Below are 21,685 nucleotides of genomic sequence, written 5' to 3' on the forward strand. Positions count from 1 at the left end.
GGCAGCCTGGAGCAACAGCAAAAGCAATATTTATGTTTTACACGTCCCTTTCTGGGAATGGGAGATGAGCAACAGCCGAACTTATGCTATGGCTGGAGAAAGGCAGATGAGCACCAAGGAGAAAAGTCACCTGGGGAGCAGGGGCTGGGCTCACCACAGGGACCTGAAGAGCCAGAGGATTGGAGGTGGCAGCTCACCACCTCCCTGTCCCAAGGAAAACATCAGCTGCCCCCGAGGCGCTGTCTGAAACCCATTGGCCTAGTTGGCATCATGAGTCACAGGAGCTATTTTCAACTCCTGCCTTAGGATGAGGTGAATTATCAGCAAACCCGGTGTCCCACGGCTCCAGCTCCCCGGGAATGAACCCTTGTGGAAATCACTCTCCCAGGCTTTGCCTGCAGCCTGTGTGGCAACAACATCATCTCCATGTGGGGAAACCGAGGCACAGTGACCCAACTCGCTGGAGATCTTTTGTGGTGGAGCTTGGGCTCACCTGCTTTCCCCTGCCCTCTTTCCTCAGGCAGAGATTTACCACAGGAGCTCCTGGCTTTAATCCCTCGATGTCCCCAAGTCCCCCGGGAAGGGGATTGAGTCCTGCAGGAGCTGAGACCAAAGCCCTGCCCCCTCTCAGTGTGAAGCTGGGGTGAAACTTGTCCCTTGCCAGGCCTCCTGTGACATCCCCACCGTGCTGGGACACAGAGCGGGGCAGGTGCTGGTTTCAGGCACCTGGAGCCCCACTCGAGACCAGAGTCTCATGTTTTGGGGTTTACAGTGACTGTTGCAAGAGCAGATCCGCACTAACCCTGCCTCCGTGACACATCGAAACTGCATCACTCGACCTGCGAGTTGGTGGGGGTTTTAAAGAGGAAAAAACACTTTATTCACCATAAAAAAACCCAAACCAACCGCAAAACCTTTCCAGCATGTAAAGCTGAGTCAAATTTAGCAGCTTCAGCTAGAGAAACATATTTTGAAAGCTGTAATGGGAGCGTTTTTTTCATCCCTTTCCAGGCTTTTGGTCCCCTACCTCCAGGGTAATATTTTTGTGTCCTTACTCGCTGGGTTTATTACAGTTAGGAGGGGGTTAAGCAACCCCAAAAATGAAAGAACAAGCTCCTGTTACAAACTGCAGCAGCCACTTCAGCAGCCCTCAAATACCACAGAGGCACGAGTGTGAGTGCGAGGGGCGAGCGGGTGTCGGGATGGAGATCTCACCCGCTGAGGAAGCTGTGAGAAAAAAACAGAAGCGGCAAAATGTCACTTCAGGTCACCCCAAAATCTTCACCTCTCTCCCCAGCATGGGAAGGCAGCGCCAGGGCACTCAGCATAAGAACCAACCCCAAGGGGATCCAGCCCTGCTCTGCCAAGCGTGCAGCAAGGCTGTGCCGAGGCAGCCCTAATCTCAGTGCCAGGCTACTATGCGGAGTAGATTACTCACCGTAGGGCGATACACACACTCGCAGGGTGCACACACATGCCCAGGTGTGTGCAAATTCCCCCCCAAAACACACCGATTTGGCTCCATTTGGCCCAGTTTGGCTGCCACCCTCGTTAATCAAGACCTGACTTAATCAAGGCGCAGCTGTGAATGCCAAGGACTTGGATTTCATCCTTTCCCCACCCTCCGGGTGGGTTTTCTCACCTTTTGGGAGCGGGGCAGGATGCGGGCAGAGCAGACAATGAACCCCCTACCCTGGCCAGGGCGGAGGGTCACTGTGTTGCTCCAGCATTATGCTCCCAAACAAAACCTTGATAAAGCCCAAACGGGAAGCAGGAGAAGATGATGTGTGAATTGCCATGGAAAAGCGGGAGGGAAAACTCCAGGAAAGATCTACCCCTCAGGCTGGAGAGGAACAGCAAAGCCAGCCCAGCCTGCTTGCAAGGAGGGGACAGTAGGACCCAAAGGAGCTCAGCAGGGATTCACAGATGCTCAAAGTGACTCTCGGACAGATGGACGGACTGTCCGTGCTCAGCCTCCCGCGGGGGATGGTTTCCATTTCCCAGAGTTTGCAGCCGTGTTACGGGATGAGGGGATTTGCGATAACATTGTTGGATGTGTTACATGTGATAAATATCCCAGAGGTTTGGAACTCCGGCTGGAAGGAGCGGCGCCTCCACCCAGCTCCTTCCTGGAAGATTTGCTAGTCCAACACAGCCCCTCTGACCAGGCGGGCAGTGCTCTCCCTGCAGCTGGGTACCTAAAATCTGCTATTTTTCCCAGCTCTCAAGTTTCTTTTCTCCGCTTCAGCTTCGGGGTGGGAAAAGGAACTGATTCTTCTCTCTCGAGTTTCATTCTCGTTCAGAATCGAAAGCTGTTGGAGACCCTGGGCTCGTTGTCAGATATCCAGCGCTCGCTCTGTCCCCCAAAATATCTCCCCGTAGCCTGGGAGCAGGAGATGGAAAGAGCAAAAAGCGCTGGGTCAGGGAAAGCCAGCAGGTGCCGAGGCGCCAGCGACGAGCCCTTGCCGCCCTCTGCTGTCAGTCCCAGCCTCCCCAAAAGGGCGGGTTTGCAGAAAATCACCCGATTTTGAATATTCCTTCCCCATTTTTGAGTGCTTCCAGCTCTCCCGTGTCCTGAAAGGCTTTTTTCTCCTAGGGCTTGGTCGACTTGGCCACGGGCAAGATGAATTTTGTGTTCAAGAAAGGGCTGGACTCAGTGCTCTGGTCTAGCTGTCGAGGTGGGGAACGGACAAAGGCTGGACTGGATCATCTCAGAGGTTTTTTCCAACCTAAATATTCTGTGACTGAATTCAGCTGTGCCACATTACACCCAAAGTTCAGGTGAGGCCACCAGGCTCCCGGAGGTTCCCCCTTGGCTGGGGGCGATGGGATTAATTCTTCCTCCACTGCCAAGTTGCTGTTTGGCAAGAGGTGGATGTTGTGAAACAGGAGCTCCTGGCTCTGCTGACAGCCTCCGACACCCACACTGGCTCTGGCTGGGGCTGGAGCTGGAGCCAGAGTGACAAAAACACCCAGAGATGGGTTCAGAAGCTGGGCTCTGTCCTCTTTCATTTGCAGGCACCAAGGGCTTGTGCTGCTCCTCTCCCCTGGTTTGCCCTGCCTTATGATTGGGGTTTTTGGCCACTGCAGGAGGGCATAAACACAGGTTCTTCCCCACCCGTGGCTGGTTTTTTCCTTGCATATAAAGCCCAGGCCTTCCCCAGGGTTCTGCTGGCCCTTTCCAGCACCAGCAGCTTCGTTTCACAGCCCAGGGTTTGTAACCAAGGCAGGTGAGAAGCAGCAGGTCCTGCCGTGTGTCCCTGGGCAGCATCCCCAGGGGAGAATCTGGAGCAGCAGCACCTGCCCGATGAGCTCCTGCAGGAACACGCATTGCTCCAAGCTCTGTCCAGCCTGGCCTTGGACACTGCCAGGGATCCAGGGGCAGCCACAGCTTCTCTGGGCACCCTGTGCCAGGGCCTGCCCACCCTCACAGGGAGGAATTCCTTCCCCATATCCGAGCCTGCCCTCTGGCAGTGTCCCTCCGGGCTCTTTTCCAAGGTCCCTCTCCAGCTCTCTTGGAGCCTCTTCAGGCTCTCAGGCCCCCAGAGGCTCCCCTTCTCCAGGCTGAACATTCCCAGCTCTCCCAGCCTGGCTCCAGAGCAGGGTGGCTCCGGTTTTTATGCCTTTTCCCGGCTGTTTCTCTCCCGTCACGCACCCGCTCCGAGCCAAGATGGCGCCGCCGGGGGCGCTGAGGGCGCCGGGGGGCTCTGCCTGCAGCACCCACTGCGATCGCTGGGCGGCGCCAGAGAGAGAGCGGGGCGGGCACTAGTGCGCATATAGCTATTACCCTGGAGCAAAACTACATCTCCCGGCATGCACCGCGAACCTGCCCAGCCCCATGGCAGCCTGGTGAGGAAAGACTCCAGTTCCCGGCATGCCCCGGGGAAGAGGGAGTGTACACGTGACTCCAGGCTCCGTGCTTTTTGACCCTGCGGGGACACCGTCCTGCCGCCCAACCCGGAAGTGCCGCTCGGCCCCGCGTGGGTCCCACATGGCGCGGCCGCTCGGCCCTCCCCGGGACCCGACACCGCCCTCCGGTGAGCCCCCAGCGCCCGCCCCGCCCGGCCCGCGTCCCTTCTCCCTCGGTGTAAGGGCAGCCCGGCGCCGTTCGGCCGTTTCGCTGCTGCCTTGGCTCACGCCGGCCCGCCACGGCCGCTTGGCAGGGCAGCACCGGCAGCACCGGCAGCTCCTCCGGCAGCACGGGCCGCTCCATCATCAGCCATCCCTGCACGGGGAGGCACTGTCACTCTGAGCCTCCCTGCGCGTAGCCGGTGCTCCCCACAACCCACACCGGGGATTCTCTGGCCGCACCGGCGGCTGCTCCAGCCCCGGTCACTGCTGGAGCCCGGCGGTGTATCCACTGCAAGGACAAACAAAATCCCTTCTGATTTCTGCCAAACAGGCCTTTCTCTTGTATTATCCGGCATTTAAGATCGGGAAGTATTTACTGTATTTATTTGTATTTGCAGTTGATTTGCGTTAATAAAATGTGTACACTTTTGCTTGTATTTCCTCACAAAACCAACTTTGTGAAGAACAGCCGTGTTATTTCGGCGTGGCTGGGATGTGTGGTTAAGTGATTTCTTAAGGATTTGTCTGGCGCTACAGAAATGGGAATTTCACACATTGGTGGATTGCTTTGGCATTTGTTTTTTTCTTCTGCACAAAATCGTTTGTTGCCAGTTTTTAATGTGTAACTGAGCACCAGAGCGGCTTCCAGGGAACCTTGCAGAATTCCCAGGCATGGGATTTCCTGCAAAAGAACTGGAAAGGCAGGAGGGTAAGATTTCCAAAGGCACTCAAGTGCTTTTGGGTAGCTGGGATGGTTTCCAGCCAGCTTGGCAGAGCATCCCTGGGACTGGCAAACCCAGGATGAGCCCCCAGTGCCCCTTGGGGAGTGCGGCAGGTTCCTTGCTGAAGGCAGCAGAGCACTTTTTAAAGCACTGCTCTCAGTGCTGAGAGTCTCCAAGGTGCGTTTGATGCCTCCACCCAGGATTTCCTGGAGCATCCTGGTGGGAATGTGCTCTCAGAGGAAACTGGTGCTGCTCAGACTTGGGCATTTTGGGGGCAGCCTGGCCGGGTTGAAGGCTGTGGGGACATCGTGAGAGAGTCCCCAAGCCACCACCCACCTTCCCCACCGCCCAACCTCCCCAAATCTCCCCCAGAGCGGTGCCTGGGACGAGGAGCACGGGGGAGGCTTTGAGTGTATCCAGGATACGGCAGATTTGGGCACCCTGTCAAATGTGCTCATTGTCTGACCCTTGTCCAGACGCCAGGAAAACCTTTTGGGAAATTCCCCCTCCACCCAGCGCACGGGCTTTAATCACAGGAGACGAATGCGAGGTGCAAAGCACTGCTCCTTTTGCCTGTACCTTCAGCTAGAACGACCGGGAGACCCCGAGGGACACGGAGGGACACCGAGGGACACTGAGGGACACCCAGCCTGCCTTTGGCGAGCATGGTGTCCTATCCCTGCACATGGGCAGCGCAGCAGGGCCTGGCCTAGTTCCTCATAAAGCTCCCGAGTAAAGAGCGCAAGCAAGGTCCAGTAAGGGTAAATAAGTGTAAACGAGAGTAAATAAATGCGAATAATGGTAAATAAAGGTCAGTGAAGCGTTCCCAGCCGCTCGGCGGGCACAGCTCGGGGCTGCGCTACCGCCGCCAACCACCAGGGGGAGGCAGAGCGCGGCCCCCGCCAGCGGGAACTTCAGCTCCGCCGCGCCGAGGGACACCGGGGGACACCGCGGGACACCGAGGGACAGTACTGGCGGTCACAGCGTCCTCTCCCGTGCCGCCGGCACAGCGCGGAGCCCGGCCGGGCGCACCGAGGCGCGGCTGGAACTCCGCGGTGGGCTCCGGGCAGCCGCAGCGGGCGGGGGGCGCTGCAGTGCCGGCTGCGGCCGCGGGAGGGCGCGCGGGGCCCGGGCTGGGGCTGCCAATGCTCGACTGGGAAGTTCACCAAAAACTCCAAAAACTCCCATTTTACACCTTCCGACTCTTCCACTCCTCACACACACAGCGGGAGGTGCAGCCGAACGGCATCTCTGTCACGGGGAGAAAAGCGTTGATGATCTTGAGCAAACAGTAAGAGGCTCCTTCCCAGTCACCCCCATGTACCTAATCCAGGGGGAATTTCGGTAAGAGGCATTCCCAGTAATCAGCAGTGCTGATCCCAAGGGGATACCTTGGGAGATTCCAAGGTCTTCCAAGGGGATACCTCGTGCAGAAAATAAGGATTAATTAAAGACTGAAGCTACCAATCAGAAGTTGGAAGTGTCCAAGGCCAGGCTGGACAGGCTCGGAGCAACCTGGGATGGTGGAAGGTGTTCCTGCCATGGCAGGGGTGGCACTGGATGAGCTTTAAGGTCCTTTCCAGCCCAAACCATTCCATAATTCCTTCAGTTTTTACCAGTGTAAATGCTGATGGCACTTGCTGCTTCTGCTCTCAAGCACTCCTTGCTCTTTCCTTTCCTGTTTTCTCCCCCTTTCTATGTTTACACACTTCCTTGGAAAAATGTCACTGAAATGAACAATTCAGGTCACGTTGCTTCTCTTCCAAATTGCCCCTCAGAGATTTACCCTGAAAAACCAACAAATCTACCCACCTGAGCTGGCCTTGCTGTTTCAGAGTGGTTTTGGGAGAAGTGAGGTGGGGTTTGAGGATGTCCTGGGTGTTTTGGGCTCACCTTAGTTAGTGCCTAAAGGGAGGGGGGGCAGAAAGGGAGGAAGAAAGAAAAGAAGAGTGATAAGGGAAGGTGATAAGATAAAGAAGAGTGATAAGAGGGACAAGGGAAGGTGAATTTTTAAGATGGGGAGGAAATGGGAGAAGGAGAAATGGGGGGGAAAGTTTGAGGGGAAAGGAGAGAGAAAAGAAAGGATGTCAGGAAAAGTGAGGGTGAGACAGGGAAGGGAATCAGGACGGAAGAAATCAGGTGGGGAGAGGAAGGGAAAAGGGGGAAAAAGCAGATGGGAAGTGAAGAAAAGAGGGAAGAGGAAGGGAGGGTGAGGGGAAATGAACTGGGAGAAGAAATGTGTGAGGCCAAGGAGCTGCCCTGTGGATACCCCAGGCAGCATCTCCACCTCCTGGGGCTGTGCAGAGACACAGGGGAAAAGATGGACCTGAGTGAGAATCAGAAGAGGAGGAGAGGGGCTGGTTGGTTTTAAAGTGATTCCAAGAGCAGATATGCAGAGCTTGGAGATGATGATGCCTTTGGGAAATCAGGTGGGAAGGCAGGAGGAAGCACTGGCTGTGCAGCTCAGGACATGATGGGAAGATGAGGAAGGTGGGAGATGCTGGGAAGGGTGAGGATGGAAGAAAGAGGGAATTCTCCTAGAGCAGCAGAACTGTGACTGAGGGGTGCTAGAGGGCAGGAAGGGACCTCAGGTGCTCTGGGGTCCCAGCCAGGGGTCAGGTTTTATTCTCTCCCCAACTCCTAAGCTGTTTCCTTGGGGCTGTTGGGCAGCTGCAGGCTGAACCTCATCTCCTCAGGTGCCCTAAAAACACCAACAGCTGCTCCACCCCAAAGCAGGTGTCCCACCTCAGATCTCTGTGCTTGTCCAAGGTGGGATCTCCTCTGCTGAGAGATTCTCTTCTTTCCATTTTTAGTGGAGATCAGCACTAACGCAGTGCAGGATGAGTGCCAGATGGACATCTCTTCAATTAAATCAAAAATACAGACTGAAAAATGTAATTCAATTTAAAATGCACACTGCCAGGTGGAAGCCAAGCCTCAAAAGTGCCTTCACCCTTAATCTTGAGCACCAGCAAATTCTAAAATCCTTTTCAGTGTGAGGAGATTCTTGATTTTGCCATTCCAAAGCAGCTTTTCCTTTTGTTGCTGACACAAAGTTTGTGGAGGAAGAAGTGAAGACTCTGGAAAGTTTGCGTCACACTACACTGCCTTTGGAGTTGTCCACTAACTCTCTATAAATATTTCTTCCACCATGCTGCCCATCTCTGCACTTCTGCCCACATTTTGTGAAAAACCCATGCAGTAAAAATCCCAAGTTAGCGCAGAGAGGAAATACATTAAATAAGCTCTAAATAACACACAGACTAAACAGAAAATAAAAGAGATTTTCTCTCAGAGGTGAGTGTTCTGGTGGACATCCCAGGGCTCTATCAGACAATGCACTTTGAATTTGCTGTCAGCTGTGGATGAGGCTCTGCATCTTTGTGTTTGATTTGAGGTTGGTGAGGTTTTGGACACACTTAACATGGTGGGTTTTTAAATCTGTTTCTTGCTTGCACTGTCTTTGGTGCTTAGGAAGTTTACCATAAACATTTTGGTCTTGTAATACAAACCTTTTTCTTCTCCTTCAGAAATAATGAGCATAAGGAAATCATCACCAGCGGGTTGGGCTGAGTGAACTCAAAGCCTCTGCATTCACACCCTCTCCAAAATGCTACAGAAAATGCACCTCATCTTCCAGCAGAGCTTCTCCCTTCCCTCTCCTTCCATGATGAGACAACTCAGAGCAGTCCAGCCCCAGCATTGAGGGCTTTCCTCTCCCTGCAGGACCACAAACATGCACTGGTCCATACTGGGAGGGGTCAGAAAGGGCAGAAGAAAAGCTCTGGAGGATCAAATAGGCCACCCAGGCTGACCTGAGGCTGCTGCAGCCACTGCTGGGTGGTCTCATCCTTGCCTTTTCCCCTTTCTGGCTGGGTCATTCAGCCTGGGTGGGCAGGAGAAGTGCTGGTCACCCAGAGGAATGTGTTTGCCACAGCCCTGATCCAAGGAAAAGCTCACCCCAGGCTCCATCAAGGTTCAGTTTGGAGTGCCTTGTGCTCCCTGGCATAAAGGGGATCAAATAAGCTGTGGTGTGTATTGAATTGTTGGAATGTGGCTGCTGAAGGAGGAAGGGGAATATCAGGAGATAGGGAAAGGGTTTTCTGGCCTGAAAGGCAGCTGCCAATTCCTCAGGTTTTCCTTCAAAATCCTTGAGATGTTTACTGTTTCAAAGCTTCCTGTGGGTCCCTGGGGGTGAGGAACTCACCAAACCCCTGAGGTTCTCCTCAGCCCCATTTCAGGCTCCTGGCTCTGTGCTCCCACTCTTGCCTGGCTCTGCAGGGTATGGAATCCCAGAAACCAGGGAATCCTGGATTGGTTTGGGTTGGAAGAGACCTTAAAGCTCATCCTGTTCCACCCCTGCCCTGGGCAGGGACACCTTCCACTATCCCAGGTTGCTCCAAGCCCTGCCCAGCCTGGCCTTGGACACTTCCAGGGATCCAGGGGCAGCCACAGCTTCTCTGGAAAATCCATCCCAGCTCCTCCCCACCCTCACAGGGAGGAATTCCTTCCCAATATCCCATCTAAACCTCTACTCCTTGTATTTAAAACCATTCCCCACTATCCCATCACTCTCTGCCCATGAAGATATATTTCCTCATGGATTTCTCCAACAGCTTAGCAATTTCCTGAGCAGTTTGAGTGCATGGAATGACACTGTCAAAGCCATGTCTAAAATCAGACCTCGGAGAGGAACCCTGGGTAGGGAGGGGAGATGATTACAGACTTTTCTGAAGGGTTAGAGTTCCAGAGCTGTGTCTTTCAGGAGTTCCTGATTAACTCCAGCAACCCCCAAAATGCTAAACAAGGAGTGTGAATCCTCAGTGGAATGCAGTGATCAATAAACCACAGGCTCTCAATCACAGCAATATCCGAGTCAGAAACTCCTGGCAAAGCCATCAACCCTAAGCAATGGCCACTAAAACTGGGTGAAAACCTGGAAATGCTGTTAAAATTGCTTTACAACTACTTTGGGGTGATTTTCTTGGGGGGAGACAAGGCAGAATAGTAGATTCTGGCTGTAAAACAGTGTTTCTGAGAAGTCTTTTACACTATTTACACGTTTAACAGGTTCACAATTGCAAAAACCTCCTCTCCTGAATTAAGGCATTGAATGGTGCTTCCTGCTATGATCCTCAGGAAAAAAAGGGGTCAAAAGAGTGTTGAATGCCATGTGAGAAAATATTACACCAAATCAAAGGTTACTTTACCATTCAGAATGAGAAAATTGGACAGCGACTGACTGAGAGCTCTTGCTGGTGTAACTGGGGCAGAGCTGGGATTTTACAACATCTGAAAGAGAAAAAAAAACACAGAGAATATTCCTATATTTGTAGGTAGAGAAAGCTGATGAGAACAACCACAGGGGGAAAAAAAAACCCAACAAACACAACAGATCTTACGTAGGTGACATTTTCAAAATGAAGCTGAAATGGAAATATCTGAGTCTGTGTCTCTGCACTAGGTGACATCCCAAATTGAACCCGAGGAAAAGCCAGTGAGGATTTTTTTGCTGGGTCACAGATCTGTGATCTGCCAGAGCTCCCAAACAGCCACAAACCCCACATTGTGGGGAACGGGAGGATCAAGCCGAGTTGTGACCCAAGAACACATCTGATGAAAGACAAAGAATTCGGGCAGAGCCCGTGGGTTTCTGATGGTCCTTCTCCCTCCAAACAATTCCTTCATTTTTCACCAAGCAGCATCATCCAGCCTCAACAGCTAAACTCGACAGGCATTTTTGCCTGCTGGGGTTTTGCAGGGGTTACTCTCACTACTGATAAAGCCTGTAGTGTTATGAAATTAAGTCACATTAAATGGATTGAACAGAGAGCATTAATCTGGGCAAATTACTCCCAACCATTAGAAAACCACGGCTGTGGCGAAGTCAGACAATGACTGACTTTAGAGAATAGAATAGAAAATTAATTAGAGAATAGAAAATTAATGTCATATATAACCTCCTTTCTCCTAGGCCCTACAGCTCAAGGAAGCTTTTTGTTCTACTGTGATACAATTTAGAAAATATTTCCTAGATCTCTGGTGGTGCAGAGGATTCGTTTTCCCTGTTTAATTACCATGAAGGGTTGGGATGATGGGTGAAAACACTTTTGTTTTGGAGAACCCTGAATTCCAGCTGAGGGGAGAAGGTGTGGGAAGAAAAGAGAATTGCAGCATTTTTTATTTGTTTTGAAGTGTCACTGGAAGTTAAACCAAGCTGCTCCCAGTCCTGGTGTGCACTTAAAGTTCTTTTTTGGCAGAGGTTGTGCCATCTGCAGCAACATCTGGGCAGGAGAGAGGCGTGGAAGAAATGATTCATTCTGCAATTAGGCTGGAGATAATTGGGGAATAGAAGAAGTTTCCACAGGTTTAAAGCTCTTCCTGTCCCCTGTCCTCCCTCTTTTGGGATTTTTCTCCTGTATTTCAGCCATCCAATTGTTGCCTTTTGGCTGGTAGAAATATGAGGCAGACACGGTAGTAAAGGGGAAAAAAGGGTATTTACTTTGGTATTTAATAGGATTTTAGGTGCACAGCTCTTCAAAGGTGAAAACACACTGAGAAGCACACACTGTATAATGTGTGTCAAATTTTATGGACGTCACAAATTAGCATATTTACCTCAAATCCCCTAATAAGAAACTTAATAGATGAAGTAATTATCTCCCTATTCTTTTTACTCCCCTCAAAATGAGATTACAGCCCAGTTTACAAAATATGTTCCAGAGAAAAGACTCCATCCAAGGTTGGAGCCTCTAGCTCTGAGATAGTGTAGAGCTCTTGGCCTCCCACTGTGAATGTTTGGTCTTTTTGCTTTGCAAAACCTCCAAACTAAGCTAAATATCAGACTGCAAAAATTACAAGTATGTGGGGCTAAGGTACAAAGGATAGGAAAAGGGTACAGAGAATGGGGAAAGGTATAAAAATGTATTAAAAGGGTATATAAAAGACAAAAAATCATCAGGCATCACAGTAATCTGCTTTCTCTGCCCAAACACTCATTTTCCACCTATTTTCCCTATTCCATCATTTAGGGATTCTGCTTTGCTGAGGAGCCTCTGCTGCCTCCAGTGTTTCCAGCCATGCTGGTTCTCCCTCCTCTTTTCCATGGGAAAAGATCTTTGTATTTTGTTAGAAATAGTTCCCTCATCTTGTAAAAACACATCAGAGACACACAGCCCTTGCTTAGGCAGCCCTTAGTTCTCCTTCCAGTGACCCTTCCTTTAGTGAATTCAGAAATGAGTTTGCATTTCAATTATTTCTCATCCAAAGGTTCTTTCTTTCCCCCCCCAGATTGAATCCATAGTGAAGCAGAAAGTGGGGAAAGAAAAAAAAAGAAAGAAAAGAAAGAAAAGAAAGAAAAGAAAGAAAAAAAGCAAGCCTCTTATCACCGTGTTTGTTATCTCTAGAGCCCATATTCACAGAAAATTAAACATCTCAGCACATCAGTGTAGCCTGAAAACAGTCGCCCTTGTTATTTATCTTATTTTCAGGGAAGGCTTTTGAGACAAATTTGGAGGAAAATCTCATCTGAGGAGCCCCTTGGGTGAGTGTTTCTCTCCCTGAGTTTCTCTGAATTACCAAGGACACAGTTGAGCAGCTAAATGCACTTTCTACACAATAAAACAGACTCAAGCATCCAAAAGGACACTGAAATGTCCTCAAGTCCTACACAGAATATCAGAATAATCTTTATAAAGATTATAAATAATCACTGTCAATAATATTTGTAAGGCATTATTGGTGGGACACACGTGGAGCAAAAATCAGGTGGATTTATCCAAGTGCTTTCAGTATCTCAGCTCCATCCCCAGGCAGCAATATTCCTACTCTGACAGTCTGAGGGGAAAAGTCAGCATTTTTCATTCTGATCATCAAAAACTTGGTGCTGAATGTTGAAGTTGCCAGACAAAGCCTTCATTGAGGGAAACAGGGAGAGTGCCTCATTCATGAGGGCAGAGAAAAGGAGCCAGGGAGATAAAATGACATTTTGCAGGCCTGAATAGTGGTGCTGGAACATTTTGAGCACATTATCCCCATGGAATTGCCCTCATTCCCTCAATCCTCAGGGAATTCCTCCCTGGGAGGGTGGGGAGGGGTTGGGATGGAATTCCCAGAGAAGCTGTGGCTGCCCCTGGATCCCTGGCAGTGTCCAAGGCCAGGCTGGACAGGGCTTGGGGCAACCTGGGACAGTGGGAGGTCTCCCTGCCATGGCAGGATTGGCACTGGATGAGCTTTAAGGTCTTTTTCCAACCCAAACCAGTCTGGGATTCCATGATTCTGGTGAGTGGAGGAATGGATCACATCAGAAATTGAGTGGTTCTGTGTCTTGTAAAGCTCTTTGCTTGCAGGACCTGTAAGTGCAGCAAGTGCCAAACAAAACAAGTTGAGGGAATTCCCTTTTTATTAAAGTTACCCACAGAATCTGAGGGAAAATGGACAAACAGGGTATGTTGCCTGGAAAACTTATGAGGAATGAAAATTGAGTAAATTTACTAAATTAATTGCTTCCAATGAGAACAGCAGTCAGTGCAGCCTTCTCACTGCACATTGACCACATGCCATTAAAGCTCCACATGCCATGAGCTCTTCCTGTTTGTCACACTGATCAACCTGACAGTGATGAGGTTTTAATTCTCTGGGAGCCCTATAGTGGTTATAATATAACCTATAAATGGTTCTATTCTGTGGCTATAAATGTGCCACTGAAGCCTGCGAGAGCAGGAATTCACCTGTCCAGCTGGCTCATGGTGTAAGGAGCTTGAATTCTTATTCCCAACCTGTTATCAAAAACACACCTGCACAGAGGAGTAGGGATCCTCATTGCTAAGCCTTGCAATAAACCTTGCTGGATTTTAAACGAGATACATCAAGAAACTTCCTCTACAAAGTTACTGTAATAAATAAACTTCCCTTTGGTTTCAATTTTCAAATCCAATATCTTTGTAGGAGCTATTTCAATCCCCCTATTATTTTTGTGGCTGTAACTCCATGCAGTTTTTTGAGCTACTGCATAAAAAGAAAACAACCCAAAAACTCCCAACAACTCAAAATCTCTCGTCTCTTGCCGTAAATTATGACATTATGCTAAACTGGCACTGATGAAAACCAGGATCACAGGTACTGAATTCATTTGGTGCAGGAGATTTGGCTCTGACATCTTTATGAAACACTGCAGCTGAACAACTTCGTGTAGTTTTTATTCCAGTCAGCGTTAGACTTACAGAAAGCAGTGGGATTTGGGGAATTTGGTGTTTGTTACTGGCAGTGTGCACTGGTAAACTGGTCTGTGTCATTGGTTAACTGCACCTGTGAACTTGTATTTATTCAGAATTTCCTATAGGGAGTGATGACAAAGGGGAAATATCACTGTCAGAGTAAAGCTTGAGCACTGCAATGCAAACATTGCTCTTTTCATTGCAAGTTTTGTCAAAAGCTGGTGGGAAATACACATTTCAATTGTGCCCAGCTCAGAACATAGAGTTAATTCCCAATTATTGATCAAACTTAAGCAAAGTGGGGGTTTTGAGGAGGTCAGGCTGGCTGCAGCAGACAGCAAATACAAGGCTAAATTGCTTTTTCCACTCAACTGATCTGAACACAGCCCATGGATCCAGCAAGTGCAGTTGGTTAAAATTGAGTGTTTGCAAAGCAGTGGCCACCAGCTTGGGGTAAAAGCCTCCAGCTGGCTCAGGTGGGAAAGTATTTAAGAGCACAGTGAAAAGACAGCTTAATTAGCCCTGATTTGTGATGAAGTTACAGTCTATTAACTCACAATGAACACAGGATAGCATGAGAGCATCAGCACGGCCTCTGGAAAAACTCATCTCTCATGGTGACCTGCTTTGAGAGTTATTTTTGGCAAGTGGTATCCAATCCATAGGCTGACAATAGTGAATTGACTCATGGATTTTAACCAAAAATGGGGTTTGGCCAGAGCTCTGCATAAGCAGGTTTTCGTGTTTAAAGCTTTGTAAAGACTGATTTAATCCCAACATATTTAACTGAGATTCCTGCAGGATCCACAGTGGATAAGGAAGTTCCCAGGTTTTATTTCCAGCCCTCGCACTGGCAGTAGCCCCAGGCACAATCTGTCACCGTGGGGAGATCGATACAAATTCCTGCCCCTGGCTGTCGATTCCATTTGCTGGTCCTGCTCTGAGCGAGGGACAAAGCATGGAGAGGCTGGGAGAGGGAAATGAACAGAGCAAGAGGAGCAAACTGTGTGCTGAGCAGAAATATCTGTGTGTGTGTGTGTGTGTGTGTGTGTGTGTGTGTGTGTGTGTGTGTGTGTGTGTCCCTTGTCCCTTGTCCCTTGTCCCTTGTCCGGCCAGAGCTCATGGCAGGGATGGACATTTCCCCTGGGGAAAGCCTGGGAGAGCTGGGGATGTTCACCTGGAGAAGACAAAGTTCCAGGGAGATCTTAGAGCTCCTTCCAGGGACTGAAGGGGCTCCAGGAGAGCTGGAGAGGGACTGGAGACAAGGGATGGAGTGACAGGATAAGGAGGAATGGCTTCCCACTGCCAGAGGGCAGAGTTAGATGGGATATTGGGAAGGAATTGTTCCCTGTGAGGGTGGGCAGGCCCTGGCACAGGTTGCCCAGAGAAGCTGTGGCTGCCCCTGGATCCCTGGAAGTGTCCAAGGCCAGGTTGGACAGGGTTTGGAGCAACCTGGGACAGTGGAAGAGCTTTAAGGTCCCTTCCAACCCAAACCATTCTGGGATTCCAGGCCACCACAGATACCTCCCTTCATTAACCACCTCTCTCCTTGGCCCACAGTCCCACAAACCCCAGCTCTCCCATGCTCCCTGCACTCAGAGCCAGAGCTCAGCCAGGTCCTCCCAAGCCCAGAATTCTCCTCACCACACTTCCCTCATAATTCACCCACCACCTTCTCTCACTGCTGCTGGAGATCTTACAGCTGCTCTCCACAATTCAGCCTCCCAGCCACACATTCCAGCAGGAAGGCCAACTGTCTCCCACAAAACCAGTTTTCCAGGCCAAAACCAGCATGGCTCTGGGAGAATAGCAGCATTTTAAGAACTCTCTTCAAACAAACCCGAGTTCCAGAGCCCTTCCTCTGCAGAGGAGCCCAAGACCTACTGGCCACCATCTATAGCCAAGTCCTCTTAATGTTAATAAGGTCAAAAATAAACCTCAGGAGGCTTTAATACTAAACAGTTTAATATTTAAAAAGCTCACCTTTGCTATCAGTAACCTTTCAAAGTCCCTGCCTGGAATTAGAGTTCCTCTCAGGGCTGTCTAGGTGCAAAGCTGCCATCCAGAGCAGCCTTCTGTCCTGACTGTGCCTTCAGTGAGTTTTCCAGCTCTTTCCAAGTGCAGAGGCAGCTGCCTTGATGCGCTTACCTAAACAGGGGCTGGACAAAGGTAAGAGAATAAAAAGCAGTTCAATTTATTGAAGGGCCTTCAAGGTGCATTTAGGGCAGACAGAACTCACTCAAGAGGCTAAACCCAAAATGGATAAGAGGTCATGAGTTTTTCATACCTTATAAATTCTGCCCATTTGGATCTTTAATCCAAATTAAGCTTTAATTTTGAAGCTTTAATCTTCCACTTACAGTTTCAGTTAATGATGTCAATTACTCCAAATTTACTCCCCCAATTCACTGCTGTTTACATATCTTGGGGCCTGAGACAGTAAGGTGTCCTTGGATTCTAATCTTTAGAGGAATTGTTTTGTCTAAAAATGCTGAGAACAGGAGCTTAGCACCCTGCATGGAGTCCAGAGTTATACACTAAAATTACAGATACATGAAAAATATAGAAGCTAAAATCCTAAGGCATCAGCCTCCAGCAGTGGCTGATCCTTCCAGGTGCAGCTGTAAGGAGCAAGCAGAGCCTTTCAGCACCTCCTGGCAAGGTTTTCTGAGCATGTGGCTTAAATATTATCTCCTTCATAGAGGCAGGTTAAGTGGAGATTCCTGTATGGTGTATATATAAAAATACAAATATATATAGATATATATACACTTTATGTATAATAATAATATATATTAAATATATATATCGTGTGTATATATATGTGTGTATATATATATATATATGTGTGTGTATATATATATATACACACACACACTCCTCAGCCTCAGGGGCTTCAAAAACCTGTTCAAAGCCATGACAGACCTTAGAACACACAGCAAAAATCCTCAGGAAAGGAGCAGTGACAGCATCAGTGCCACAGCCATGTCGGGGAAGCCCAAAGGGAAGGAGCTGCTGCTGCCCCAAGATCCCTTTTCCTTTAAGTGCTGCTCTGTGTCAGCTGGGCAGAATTCTCTGTGCCTTATATGGCTTGTTCTGAAATGGGTTTTTCTTAATGACTCCACAGATTTATTTTTTTTTCATCCCATAATCACACACAAAAAAAAAACTTTTTCACATCATTGTCTTCATTAAGTGAAATCATCAGGGTGCATGAGAAACATCCTCAGCCTAACACCGCCGTGGAAATCTTCCCATGGAATCCTCACCAAGTTGATTTCTGTTTTATTTTCATTTCCAGTTCGTATCCCAGCGGCTTTCAGAACATTCTGAGCCTTGATTCAAGTGGCTCCCAGTGATGAGACTGCTGCTTTGGGGCTGTTTTACCCCTCTGGAGAAACACAAATAGGGTTAAAAGACCCCAAAAGGGACCCAAACCCTGCCAGGCTGCACAGATTCTCCTCCCACCACCTTGTTCAGAGCTCCGAGCAGTGAAAAGAAACTCCCAAAGTCTTCCGCTTGTTTGGCAACCACCAGGGAAATATTTCTGTTTGCACTTAGCAACCCCCTCAATCAGAATTTGCAGGACAAAATCAGTTTAGGGAGCCTTTCCTGTTACTCCATGCTCTTCCCAACAGTTTCACTCTGGCTTTTTGCCTTTTAGAGATCTGCAGGGCTGAGAAATTTTACAGGGAACTCCACTTGAGGAAAGATGTCCAGAGCTGCTGCTCTTTCAGAGTGTCTTGCTTGGTTTTTTTTTTTTTTAAATGAATTTACAGGAAAGCCAGGATAGCACTAAAAATACCTCCAAATTAACATGGGAAGATGGAAATAGCAGTATGCAAAATGACTGTAGTGTGTTGGGGGTTTTTTGCTTTATGATAGAAAACAGAGCTGTGCTGTCTGCACACAAAAATTAGAACTTTACTATTTTCTCTCTCAAATATGAGATATATGGTAAATGTTTAATACTGTATATTATGTGTTAAAAAGAGAACAAATATAAATTATTGATTCTAAAAATTGAATATAAAATATCAAGTACTCCATTCATATTATATTGTACTATTTTATATAATATCATATATCACATAAAATATATCTCTTCTTATCTTATCTTATCTTATCTTATCTTATCTTGGAAGTGTTTTAAACTGATGAGCTCAATTAATACAGTTATAAAAAAGCATCAAGAAAATGAATAATGCAGAAATGGGTGAAGTTTGTCTCTTCTCAAAGCAAAGTTACCCCCTAAGCTTCCATCTGAATTCACAGTTTCTCATCTCCTTAGAATTAGAGCAAAGAATTTAAGATCTGACCTTGCTGCAGTTCAGTAGAAAAACATTAGATGTGGATACTGATCCTGAAATTGTCTGTAACTATCTGTAAACTTCTTGCCTTATTAAAAGCCCAAGCAGGGTAAAAGGACATCGCTGGTAAAACAGTTTCAAGGCAGCTGCCTGGGATTTTTCATGGTAATTAGCTCAGTTTATAGACTTCAAAACTATAAACAAGACTCATTAAATACAGCAGAACGATGTTTTCTACATTCACAAAACTACAGATCAGCATTTGTGAGCCCTCAGGAAGGCATTTAGCCCTCATCCTAATTAGATATAGCAGTTTAAAACCTGGAAAAAAAAAAGGGTGAGGTGGATATCTATTGTTGTTTCATCAATGATAGCATCTTTAATTAGAATAAAATGGTGCACACAGGCTTTGAAATGCTGGTCTCTGTAGTTGTGCCAACAACAAACTCAGTTCCACGTTCTGCTATTGCACTTGACTGTCTCCTCAGTTTAAGGGATGTGGCCTGAGGCCATGGCAGAGCACTATAAATAACCCTGGCAATCAACTGGCTCTGGAATTCTCGCAGGAACTGGGAGAGAGCAATTCTGGATGTGTAAATGCTTTAAACAGAAAGGGTAAACTGAGCCTCGTGCTGCACCTTTGGGAGGATCTTCAGCAGAGAGCTGAGATCTTGAGCAAAGGTTCTCATGTGGGGAATCAAAACTTGGAATTATGGAATCCCAGAATTACAGAATCCTGGAATCCCAGAATGGTTTGGGTTGGAAGAGACCTTAAAGCTCATCCCATTCCACTCCTGCCATGACAGGGACACCTTCCACTGTCCCAGGTTGCTCCAAGCCCTGTCCAGCCTGGCCTTGGACACTGCCAGGGATCCAGGGGCAGCCACAGCTTCTCTGGGCGCTCTGTGTCCTCCCCACCCTCACAAAAGTCCATTTTCTAGAATGTGGCTCTGAGTTTTCTGCAGGAAAATATCAAATATCTGTGAGGAAATGTTCTTTTTTGTGTCTAGAAGCAGAACTGGGGAGCAGGAGCCATCAGAGCACAGTTTTCCATTTCCCCAAGACAAACTCAGCAGCTCTCAGAGGGGAGCTGGAGATCCCTTGGCTCTGTGTGGAGCAGCAACACTTCCCTGCTGGATTGCAGAGTTCAGGGAGAAAAACTGCTTTGCTCTGCTACTGCAGGGCAGGGAGCACAAACTGGGAAGACATTTGCACAATATTTGTCATTTAAAAATAAAAAATGACTGCAGTGGGAGCTCTGAGAGCTCCAACACTGTCAAAAGATTAGAAGCTAAATACATTTTGAGTAGAATATTGGACTTTGATGAGCCTTGTGAGTCCCTTCCAATTTAGGATTTTCTATGATTCGATGTCTTAACTATTTCATTCATCACAATATTGCAGAAATGGCCAACCTAGCACAGAACAGGTGTGTTGATTGCAGAGCAGGGGTTTGGTACAGCTGACCTGATCTGAAATCCTGTGCTCTGATGAAGATATTGAGAGATTGAGAGATTGAAATATTGAGGAATTGTGTGGGCAAACCCTGTCACAGGTGGGGACAGCTCAGACACCTGTGACTCCAGGCTGTGCTTGTACTGATGGCTCTTAGTTTGGCTAAACTGGAGCAAAAGGAGGGGGAAACCCACAATAACTGTTTGGAAATAATAATTTATAAAAAGGGAAACTGTAAACAGTTAAACAACACGAGGTGTTGAAGGGAAATCAAAGCTGAAATCACAGAATCACAGAATATCCTGTCCAGCCCAACTCCTGGCCCTGCACAGGACAATCCCAAAATCCCACCCTGTGCCTGAGATTGTTTTCCATGGATGATCTTTCAAAGGATGGGATGAACACAGGTGGTTCATCAAAACCTCAGCACCATGGCAGGAAAATTAATTCAATATTGGGATTTGAAAGGATGGCCTGGCAGGTCTGATTTCTCTCTACCAATGCCCAGCTAATTTCTCTCTCTCCTCAGTTTCAGTTGTATTAGGATGACATTTCAAATCTCAGTGCTCTGCATGAATTCCAGAAGCAACTTGTGCCAGTGGGAAGGGAGAATTCAGCATCTGAATGAATTTCAGCCTCGTGTTTTGTGCTGAATGCTTGCTGTTCCCTTTTCAGATCTGGAAAGTTGCAGAGTGACATATCTCTGGATTTTTTATGTTGTGATTCTTTTCTCCTAGGATCTATGCCCTGCTGGCTCTGGGAAACTTGTGACCTCTGCATTTTTAATTAGAACTCGTAACTTTTTCCATAGCAACATATTTTGATGCTGCAAATACAGAATCTGTCAAATTAAATGACTCCTGGTCAGATGAAATCGAAATATATGGAAATGCTGAGCAGCAATAGGATGTAGGATATGGCAGAGTTGAGAAAAAAATGAAAAGAAACAACAAAAGAGGGACTGAAAGCTTTGGTTAATTCATAAATTTGATTTCAGTAATTAATGAATCAAAACAAATTGTTCATTTGTTGTGTCAGTACCCACCTGGTGCAAAGGAATGAACTGTTCTCAGGAAATATTTTAGATGTGGAGAAGTCTTACTCACAGGGATGAGCAGTGGAAGCAGAAGAAATCCTCTGAAACAAAAACCAAGCCCAGATATTAACAGAATAATGGAATTCAATATGATGGGTTGAGGCAAATAACTGAGAAAAACACAGCAGTTCTAGATGGACTTGTTCAAAACCATTCATTTATGATCCATAACTTGCATGTGCCAAAAAGGGATTTCCTTCAATAACAAAGTTTTGGACCTTCTGTCATTACTATTGAAGTGTTACTGTAATTCATTCACTTATTCTCAGTTACAGACATTCTGGGTTATTGTTTTTACTATATTTACTACAATTTGGTATTATTTTTTAATTACTTACTATAATTTACTATTACTGTTTTTGATATCTCTATGAGCATTTAAAATGTATTTCTGTGTCAATACCTGTGCAGAATAGTGTCACCTTTTCCTTGGACTTACCAAGAAAGGCACTACTAAATTTCCTCTGTAGCATGAAAAGCCTTACACAAAATTAACATTATTTTCTGATTACCCAGACTTTTGCTCACTCTCATAGTCAGTTACTTGGGCTTTATTTTCCTGAAATTTGCTTTGAGATCACCTTTTAATGCCATTCCTGGTGCCACACCATTCCCTCACCCTTCTGCAAGGCCATCCCTCTGGAATTCCCTGTCAGGCCAGCAGCCAGGAGATATCCATGGGCTCATTCAGGTTTTTAAACAAATGCTGAAGTGCAGGAACATCTTCAAGAAGAAAAGGCAAACACCAAAGTGGGAATGGCAGCTTTGGTTTCTCCCCTCTGGTTAGTGTTAGACACATGATTCCTGTGCCTTTGT

The 21,685-nt window shown here is 47.6% G+C and overlaps 1 long non-coding RNA gene across 1 annotated transcript; it reads right to left on the minus strand.

Annotated features, from left to right (window-relative positions):
• Nucleotides 1-850: 850 nt before the first annotated feature.
• On the minus strand, nucleotides 851-3,091 carry LOC146426922 (uncharacterized). The gene is made up of 2 exons (XR_014856573.1): nucleotides 1,643-3,091; nucleotides 851-1,227 (listed from the first exon to the last, which is right to left on the minus strand). It is a non-coding gene; the product is annotated as an uncharacterized LOC146426922 (long non-coding RNA).
• Nucleotides 3,092-21,685: the final 18,594 nt, after the last annotated feature.

Source organism: Lichenostomus cassidix, chromosome 26, assembly GCF_008360975.1.
Source record: "Lichenostomus cassidix isolate B80296 chromosome 26, HeHo_3.0, whole genome shotgun sequence".
Lineage (NCBI taxonomy): Eukaryota > Metazoa > Chordata > Aves > Passeriformes > Meliphagidae > Lichenostomus > Lichenostomus cassidix.